This window comes from Schistocerca americana, chromosome 8 (genome assembly GCF_021461395.2).
Source record: "Schistocerca americana isolate TAMUIC-IGC-003095 chromosome 8, iqSchAmer2.1, whole genome shotgun sequence".
Lineage (NCBI taxonomy): Eukaryota > Metazoa > Arthropoda > Insecta > Orthoptera > Acrididae > Schistocerca > Schistocerca americana.
In genome coordinates this window covers 469,090,388-469,100,288 of record NC_060126.1, presented here as the reverse complement: position 1 = coordinate 469,100,288, position 9,901 = coordinate 469,090,388, and the positions used below count along the sequence as shown (strand labels likewise).

General features: G+C 35.1%; 1 long non-coding RNA gene and 1 other non-coding gene across 2 annotated transcripts; one reads left to right on the top strand and one right to left on the bottom strand.

Annotated features, from left to right (window-relative positions):
- Positions 1–565: 565 nt before the first annotated feature.
- On the bottom strand, positions 566–672 carry LOC124546258. Its single transcript, XR_006967669.1, has one exon. It is a non-coding gene; the product is annotated as a U6 spliceosomal RNA (small nuclear RNA).
- Positions 673–1,265: 593 nt separating this feature from the next.
- On the top strand, positions 1,266–7,321 carry LOC124544600. The gene is made up of 2 exons (XR_006967546.1): positions 1,266–4,957; positions 6,794–7,321. It is a non-coding gene; the product is annotated as an uncharacterized LOC124544600 (long non-coding RNA).
- The last annotated feature ends 2,580 nt before the right edge of the window (positions 7,322–9,901 follow it).

Below are 9,901 nucleotides of genomic sequence, written 5' to 3'. Positions count from 1 at the left end.
TGGTCTGATGTTATGTAGTCCACTATGCACATCTGTATTTTGTATAGTATTGTTCACCCTATATGTGTGTATATATATACTATGTATTTTTTTACGAAATCCATGCAATGTAAATTGTCTCTGGATGAATAAACTACTACTACTACTACTACTACTACTACTAGCGTTTGGTAAGCAGATTTTAACACTTTTTTAAATTCCTTCAGAAACAGGAGAAATGTAAATTACAAAAGCCCCTTATTACCACCACAGCTCGCGAAAGAATTAAGAATGACATAGAAATTAAAAAAGAAGTGAAACCACGGCGTATGAGAAATCAAGATCACTATGCTTCTCATATTTTGATTGTAATTAAATATTAGGAAAAAATATGAAAATATGCAGAGCACTTCAAGATTTGGAAGTTCATCCTCGTACATCGGAAAAATGCTGTCAGGAGTTTTACTCTAAAAGTGATGTCAATTCGCTTCAGTTCGGGAAAAAAAAAAAAAAAAAAAAAAAAAAAAAAAAAAAAAAAAAAATCTATCTAGCAAGCGATATGTAGTTTCCCTGTATGTTATTGTCAAAAAATGTGGAACGCTTCACGATTTTGCGTGTCATCCTTGCGCAGGGGCCATGCTAATCTTCTCTGTATCGTTCCAATTTTAGTATATGTACTGCCGAAGCAAGTACGTGAACGTGAAGTTAAGTTTCAATATATATAGTTACAAGCTTCCAGTAAAAGTATGTTCTAAAAGTAGTGGAGTATTATGTATCGGCATTTCTCGTTAAAGTAAGATAGTGGTCTAAAAAGTGTAACGTTTGAAGAGACACACTATGTTCTATGTATTTATTGGAATTTTCGTCACATTACTGGAATGTGTAGAGAAATAATTAACAAAATTTTGTCGCCTTGTGCCCCTACACTCGGAGACACTGCGCCTACCACGCCATCTCGTAGTTACTGCGTCACTCACACTACTTTGTGTCGTACTGTCCGCAACTTGGGAAGATTACGTGACGATAAACATGTGCTTCGAAACGAAATTTGGATGTTAATAGAACTCTTGTTAGCTAAACGGTAATTCAACATTTCATTCATCTCACAGTATCAAGTTACCACCGAAACTGCTACGGCTATTTTAAAAGAATTAATTTGTAGGCTAGTGCCCTCAGTAATTTCTCTTCTGTTAAACAACATATTTTGTAAACCTCTTAAACATTCTTAAAGAATCTACATGTAATCGGCGTCAATATTAGCAGCCTAAAAACAAGTTTTTAGAACAGAATATCTGTTAGCATTTCTGCATGTTTTCCAACACACAACCGGTTACGATAGTTAACGTTTTACACTTATACAGGTACATGTACACACAGATACATGCATTCACGAGTGATTCTCATTAAACTCCAATGTTCAAATATTCATATATTTTGAGCCACTCGAGATTTGAGAGATCACTACCCTCTTTAAGACTGTACATTGCTTCACAGGGTGGGTATAAATCTGTGAGAAAATATACACGAAATTGTTAAAAAAATACACAGTTAACAGATATTTTTTTTTTTAAATTAAAAGGTACATTTCTTCAAATAATGGGTATTTATCCGAGAGGAGAGAAACTGACTTGTACTTACGCCTCATGTGTTAAGACACACTATTGCTTATTATGCTAGGTCAGATTCTAAGAATTTCTATATGCTGTAATGCCAGTGGTTTATTGCGAGTGATCTTAGATTTGTTCCAAAATCCTTTAACTCTGTGGTGTTCTTTATTAGTGTTGGAAGATGATTGTACAATTTTATCCCCATATATTTAACACCTTTGTTGTGGAGTAGACTGGCCAATCAACAGTACTGAGATTTTTGATCTCGTGTCATGATGGATTTTGGGTTCTAGAAGAGCAACCGTTGTACATTATTCAAGAATATTTCTCTGCTGATTGAACAGTGTCTGCCTCAGCTGTAGTTCAGCATGTTTGGTGCAAGTAGCCAGCAATGGCACCACTAAAGAGGCAGTCACATGGGTGAACATCCGAGAAGCAGAAAGCATTCGGAAGTCAGGGAGATAAAAGAAGATTCCAAAAATCTGCATCGATGATTCTTTATGGACAAAATCCCTCCAAACAAAATTGAGGTAAGTCATGTAATAATAATGCCCTTAGGAAATTTGGACGTCAATTTAAAATCCTGTTGACAAATAAATTTCAATGACAAATATCTCTCCAGTCAGTCACAAACAAGGTTTCAGACATTGAGGTTTTGCTAAACACTAAACTGCATTTTGTCAATGTTCTGTGTTTCTCGGAAAACTGGTTAAAGCCAAATCAGGTTGCTTCATTTACAATACCAGGCTACACACTTGCAAATAACATCTGTAGAAGAAAACACAAAAGTGGAGATACTGTTATTTTATGTAAAAGTGGGTTGAAATTGAAAGCTATTGATAGTTTTAAGTGCCTAAGTACAGAAATAGAGTTTGAAGCAACACTTGTAGAAATCAGTGGTGCAAATACCGTTGTCGTGTGTATTTGTCGCTCTCCAAATGGGAACTTTGAGGCATTTAGCAATAAACGAGAAACATTACTAATTAGGATACATGTAGGCAAGAAATCAATAGTTCTGTGTGGGGATTTCAACACCTGACTTTCTTGAAACAAGCAGGAGAAATGGACTGTTGCTCAACCTAACAGATACTTTCAGTTTAAAACAAACAATTACAACCCCAACAAGAATTACAAAAACTTCTGCCACTACTGTGGACCAAATATTTGTTAACACACCCTATACAAAAAATGTGTAAATACAAATTTTAATGATCATGAAGCTCAAGTGGTAACCTTCTCAGACTGTTTACTACCCATACAAAACCATAAAAGGACTGTGACTGCATGAAGTTTCTACAGCAAAGCATAGACACATTCAATCACTAGTTATCAAGAGAAAGCTGAGAAGAAGTTTCTCAGTTACATGACACCAACAAATAGTTTAAGTTCTCTGACATCTCCAATTATTATTTTGAAACACTATGTCCGCTCATAATATAGGCATTAAGGAACACAAATCTAAAAGCAAAGTCATATATAACAAGAGCCATAAAAGTCTCACACGACACAAAAAGAAAATTGCTCAGTTACAGAAAAAAACACAACAGATCCCCTCTCCTTAACAGTTACATCATAAAATATATTCAGGTGTACAGAAAAGTCGTATGTCAGGCAAAAATGATGGCCAATGATCAGTTTATGGAAAATAAAAGCAAAGCAATCTGGAAAGTAATATAGCAGGAAGGAAATAGTAAAAGGGAAAATATGACACTGAACTGTGACAACAAGAGAATTAGTGGTCCGCAGCAGATTGTAAATTTCTTCAGGCAGTACTGTGAAGACAATACAAAAAATCTATGCCAAAGTGATCCCTATTCATAAAAAAAGTGACAAAGCAAATTTGGAAAACTATAGACCAATGTCATTATTATCAATTTTTGCCAAAGAATCATTGAAAGAATCATGTATAACAGCTGTATGGAATTTCTGGATAAGAACAAAATCCTTGCTGATGCCCAACACGGTTTTTGGAAAAATAAATCTACGACCAAAGCCATATATAATTTTTGCAAAATGCTGTAGAAGCACTGGATAATAAAGAAAATGCTGCTGATATTTTCTTAGATCTAAGCAAAACTTTTGACGTTTTGGACCACAGAATCCTGCTGGTAGAACTCCAAAAGTATGGCATTAGAGGCACCACATTAAAATAGTTCTTCTCCTACCTGACAAATCTGAAACAAAAAGTAGTAATAGCTTATGAACTAAATTATAGCATTAGAACATATTTTTCAGATGCAGGATCCATTCTCATGCCTATTTCTTCCCTTCTACATATAAATGACCTAGATGTAAGCATACAGTTGCAACTAAATATTTTGTTTGCACGTGACACTGGCATCCTTCTTACAGGGGAAACACAAACACAGCTACAAGAAAACATAAATGGAGCTACAGACCAGCTAAATGACTGGTTTGGAGGAAATAAACTAATAATAAACATTTCCAAAATAACTGCGCTTAATTTCTGTTTGAAAGGGGAAGCCTGCAACACTTCTGTGACAATAAATGGCAGTAGAATTGCATCCTCACTGGAAACAAAATTTTTAGGCTTCAAAATGATTTTAAATGGCTCACACATAAAACAAAAACAAATACAACACTGAAAAAAGTACACTACAGTCCATGCTTACTTGCACACAAAGCAAGCTTCCACACTGTTAGAATTGCATACTTTGCCCAGTTCCACAGTATCCTACGATATGGAATTATATTCTGGGATAACACAGCTGCTAGCTCTGTAATCTACCTGACCCAAAAAAGAGCTATAAGAGCAATGCACCATGCAAAACAGACTGACTCATGTAGGGCCCGTCTGTCAGAAGTCTTCCATACTCCCTCTCTCCTGTCTTTTTGTTCTAGAAAATTGTAAATATGCGAGGAAAAATATCAAAGAGATAAATAAAATCTGTAAAGTACATGAACATAATACCAGGCAAAAAGACAAACTCTGTGTTCAGTCAGTAATGACAACAGCCTTTAAAACCTTTAATAAAAATAGCCAATACAAATGTACAATAGTCTGCCACATAAAATTAAAGTTATTTCTTCATTTTCTCTGTTTCACAATTCCCTAAGGGCATTCTTATTTGATCACTGCTTCTATTCAGTGGCAGAATTCTTAAACCATGGGAAGTACAATAGACATGAAGCAAGAATATGCAAAAACTACTACAGCTGCTAAAGCAAGGTCAAATATAATGTATTTATTGTACCATTAAAATAAATTTTGAAGTTATATGTATCCCGTCTGTGTGTTTTAGTGTCATATTTTACATTGCAATATAGTATTCATTTTATTGTGCTAATATTACTGAAAGATGCTATCTGTCCAGGCATGGCAGGTGAATGACATAGAATTGGTAATAAAGGTTATGTGCCTACCTACATATATGAACAAGTAGGTGTTAACCATACGCCTTTCCAGTTTCTGAATATTTATGTATGTATTATTTGAGTGATTTCATTGTATAAGTACACATTATTCGAGTAAGTAAGCAGTAAATAATAGATTTGCTAGAACTGGAGCCATGTATTCACTGTTTGTTATTCAAGTTACCGTGAAGGAATTCTTCGATTGAATATCAGCAGTATGCTTTTATTTTAACCTAAAATATACATAATGAAATACCACAGGCAAATAATTTATTTATTGTTATTGATGTCATCACAGTTTGTACAAATTAAAAGCAAGCCGGTGGATGTCCCCTACTATTAGGTTATCAAGTCAAACTCTAGTTCATCAAAACCAACTTTAAAAAAAGGAGATAATAAAGATCAGTACTTAATAGAATATGTTACGACATATAAGAAATGTTTTAGGAATCTGATTAAAAATGCTAAAAGAAAAAGCAGTATACTGGACTGGAACTCTGGTTGTCACCACCACGGAAAAAGATCAAAAACTCACTTAGATTGGTTCCCCATTCTATTTCACAGCAAAAGTGTTAAATATATGGGAATAAGATTATACAATCATATTCCAGCACTAATAAAGAGCATCACAGAGCTAAAAGATTTTAGAACAAATCTAAGATCACTCCCAATAGAATACTGCCTTTACAGCATACAGGAATTCTTAGAATCTGTCCTGGTACAATAAGCAATTGAGTGTCTGAACAGCATGAGGCATATGCCTAAGTCATTTTGTCCACTTAATATATGTGAGTGTGAGTAAATGAACAATTGAATATAAATTTTACAGTTGTATATCAGAGCCTGTAAGCAGAGGACAAATATTGGACCCATTTACAATTAAGCTGGGGAGATGGTTTGTCACCATGACTTTTCAGCTGTGCTCTGGAATACATGATAAGGGAATGTTACAAGGAAAATCCTAAAAATATAAGAATTGGAACGAAGAAAGATCAAATAAACTTAAATAGCTTGGGATTTGCAGATGACAGCATTACTAGCTAATAATGTTCAGGAAGCCAGAAACCAAATAACAAGATTAACAGGCACTATTAGTCTGGCCAGCATCATGTAGGGGCATTGACATGTCTATGAGTTTGCGTATTTTACTGTAGCTCATCAAAGGGTAACTCCAAAAGCTAGCAAGTTTTCTTTCTTTTGTGTGTGCCTATCAACAACTCAATGCCTCTGCTTTGTGTTGAGTAGTTTTCTTTAATTGTAAAGTATTTACATTCTACAAAACTTTCCTACAACATTTAATGTGATAATGATATAGTCTGCAGAGTTCAAATATTACTGAGTTGTTTACGTGTGTATGTTCTTTTCTGAATGTCTACTAGTTATTTATTTTCTGAACTCAGTAGTGCAGTATGCTTCTCCTCTCAGATAAATACGCATTATGTGAAGCAATGTTTTTTGTGATATTAGTTGGTTACGTATTTTCTGAAAAATCTTTTGTATGTATTTTCTCACAGCTCAATACCTGTCATGCGAAGCAATGTACAGAGTGCTGAACATGTTAGTCCCTCGTGGGAGTGTGTTAGGCCCATTACTGTTTCTCATTTGCATTAATGACTTCCCACTGTGGATCACATAACATGCAAAATTTATAAATGCCATACTGAGTAACTATTTTACTATTGTGATTTATCTGTTTAATTATTAACTTTGTCAGTCACTTACTAACCACACAATTTTAGTTGGCCTCTGAACAGAGGATACTGGGAGCAGAAACTTGCAATTGACTCTTAATCACATTTGGTGCTGAGACAAGACCGACCTCCTTTTCCCAGGGCAACCAACTTACAGCATATTAAAGAAATGAACATGTAACGGATTAATGTGTCACAGAACTGACATGAAAGTTTATGGCGACTCATTTGAACGACCAGGTACAGCCTCTCCACTAATTTTTGTAAAAAATATTAACAATCACAATGCACGTGGATCAGCACTATCCAGAACAGCTACTTATTGTTATGGTGCACAATATTATTACATAGCAAAAGTTGGCCATGAGTGTAAACGTTCAGGATTGGCACAAAGTCACACAAGTTCCACTGTTCGCAGAGGTGCACCGTAAAAGTGTGCCACCAGTTACTATGTAGTTCATTTATTTTGTAATCGCTCTATTAAGAAACTTTTTGTTGATATTGTCACTTACTAAAATATGCAGTTTATTTATTGTTCATTATTTTCTTATGCGTAATGACATTTGCCCAAGTTTGTATTATTACAATTATTCTTATTATTGTGTCAACTTTGATGACGCCAGTTGCATGTAAATTTGCTCAAAGATGAAATAAAACATTTGTATTTTGCTTGTTTTGTATTTTATTTGTTGATGGCAGCAGTATAATAGTTACAGGTTGGACTCCAGAAATGTTAGGAGTAAAATCTGACAACACACAACTGGTCAACAAACGATAAGGTAGCCCCAAATATAAAACAGATAAATAACGTGAACTTCTGTATATGTAAAAAATCTAATACAACGAGACTTAAAGTATATAATGAGACCACAGAGTGTGTATCTAACACAAAATTTTCTTATGTATGTTGATCATCAATTAAAAGTGGGAGTATTTCGAATTAGCACAGCATGACTTGCAACGTAAATGTTAACCACGGTGTATAGTAGCTCATGCCTTAGACCCATATTTTGCATACGTACATTCTATCATCATTTGTGGTATAATATTCAGGGGAAGGGAGAGGGAGTGGGACTGCTCAGAATATGGAGAATGTGTTCAAACTGCAAAAATGGGCCATCTGAATAATGAGCAAGTTATACTGCATTGAGCTACAATAAAATCTCAATTAAGTGTTACTTTTGGGACTAAGGGGCTGTCAGAACAGTAAAAGGTCAGATAATTAGAGGAGGCTGAAACTAGCCATTTACAGGGCCCAAAACGGTGTCATAAATCAAAATTAAGTAAAAAGTTGTGTTTCTAATAAAGACAAGGAAAACAAAACATTAGACACTGAAAATATATTTAAGAAAGTGTAAAATGTTTTTTGTTTCAATTTCTTCAACTTTGCATTTGTGGCTGCATCATGCCGCTTCTTCACCCACAGTATCTCCTTAGCTGTAATGGTTGTTCCAAATGTTTGAGGGCAGTCTCGAACACATCCTTTGCTGCAGAGTCGCCAATCTTTTTATCTGTTTCCCTATCTCCATTATTTGACTCTTCTTGCTCAACACCATACTGTTGCAAAACAAGTTCAGCAATCTAATCATTGTCAAGTTCTCCATTGGTAGCAGGGGCTACACCGCCCTCTCTTAAGTTGTTCCCAAGCTCAAGCAACTGTGTAAATTGCATCTTTTATGTTGAGGCTCCTTATTGCTTCAAAATGATCACAACCCTCTTTTGGTTTCTCTAACAGTGACATATTTCCTCTTGCAATGTCGTTTTAACCACTCAATAACATTGTGGGCCATTGGTTGGATTATTGAAGTCTCACGGAGTTGGGCAAAAACATAACTTTCATGTCACGTTGTTGAAATTCAGACTCTGCAGGGTGGCTTGTGGTGTTGTCTAGCAATGCAGCTGCATGGGGTGGTATGTTTTTTTTTTATTTCAAGTATTTTTTAACAGCTGGAACAAATGCATCAAAAGACCGCACTTTCAATAAATTACCATTCATCCAAGCATATTTTGAGCTTGATAATAAACAAGAAGTGAGAATATGTTTATTTCTGAGAGCTCTTGGTTTCTTAGATTTGCCGATTATAAGCAACGGCAATTTATGGACGCTTGTGTTGCTGCATGTTGCAACGGTCAGCCTGTCTTCTGCAATTTCCTGCCTGTTACTGTTTCATTCTTTGAGGATAAAATAGCACATAGCCTGTCAACTGGACATACCTGAGGAGCATGACTCAGACAGACATTGTTGTGACAGGATAAAATTGATCAATAAAGTTGGCACGCTATTCAGTGTGGAGCATAGATGGATGGTCTGATAATCCAAGGAATCGGTTATTTGAAGGTCGGATAATCAGAGTTATACTGTATTTAATAAATGGGATATTTTGTCAGTTCCATGTGAATACACTACAAACTACAGTCTTTATATGGCAAAAAACAGCTCCATACATGATAACCAAACTAGATACAGTGGTTGCTTGTACCTGGATAGAAACAGTTAAGTGAAGACCAAACCCACTATGTTTTACCATGGAGTCCTGCTACATAATGAACTATCAAAAGAGGTCAAAAACATAGAGGAAATGTATCAATTTAAAGCACGTCTTAAAGTATATTTAGTAAAAAACAGTTTTCATTTCATTGAAGATTTCATGCAAAAAAATTTCTGTATTACAAATAAATAATCAGGTTGACTAATAACAAATAAGTCAAAGATGATGTATATTTGTAAGCAACACAATTATTCCATCTAAAAACCAAAGTGTATTATTGAAGGATGTTTGTAATTCATTTTTGTTGTTTGAATCTGGTTCTTTCTGTTTCTTTGATCTGCCTTACGTAATTCAGTGAGAAATAGCATGCATATGTACATATCATGAGTCTTGATGTTGTGCCTATTGCGATTCAGCATCTCCACTATATCATGAATTTGTTATGTACCAGTATACAGGGTGGTCCATTGATCGTGACCAGGCCAAATATCTCACACAATAAGCATCAAACGAAAAAACTACAAAGAATGAAACTTGTCTAGCTTGAAGGGGGGAAACCAGATGTCACTATGGTTGGCCTGCTAGATGGCACTGTCATAGGTCAAACAGATTTCAACTGCATTTTTTTAAAAATAGGAACCCCCGCTTTTTATTACATATTCGTGTCATACGTAATGAAATATGAATGTTTTAGTTGGACCACTTTTTTCACTTTGTGATAGATGCAGCTGTAATAGTCACAAACATATGGCTCACAATT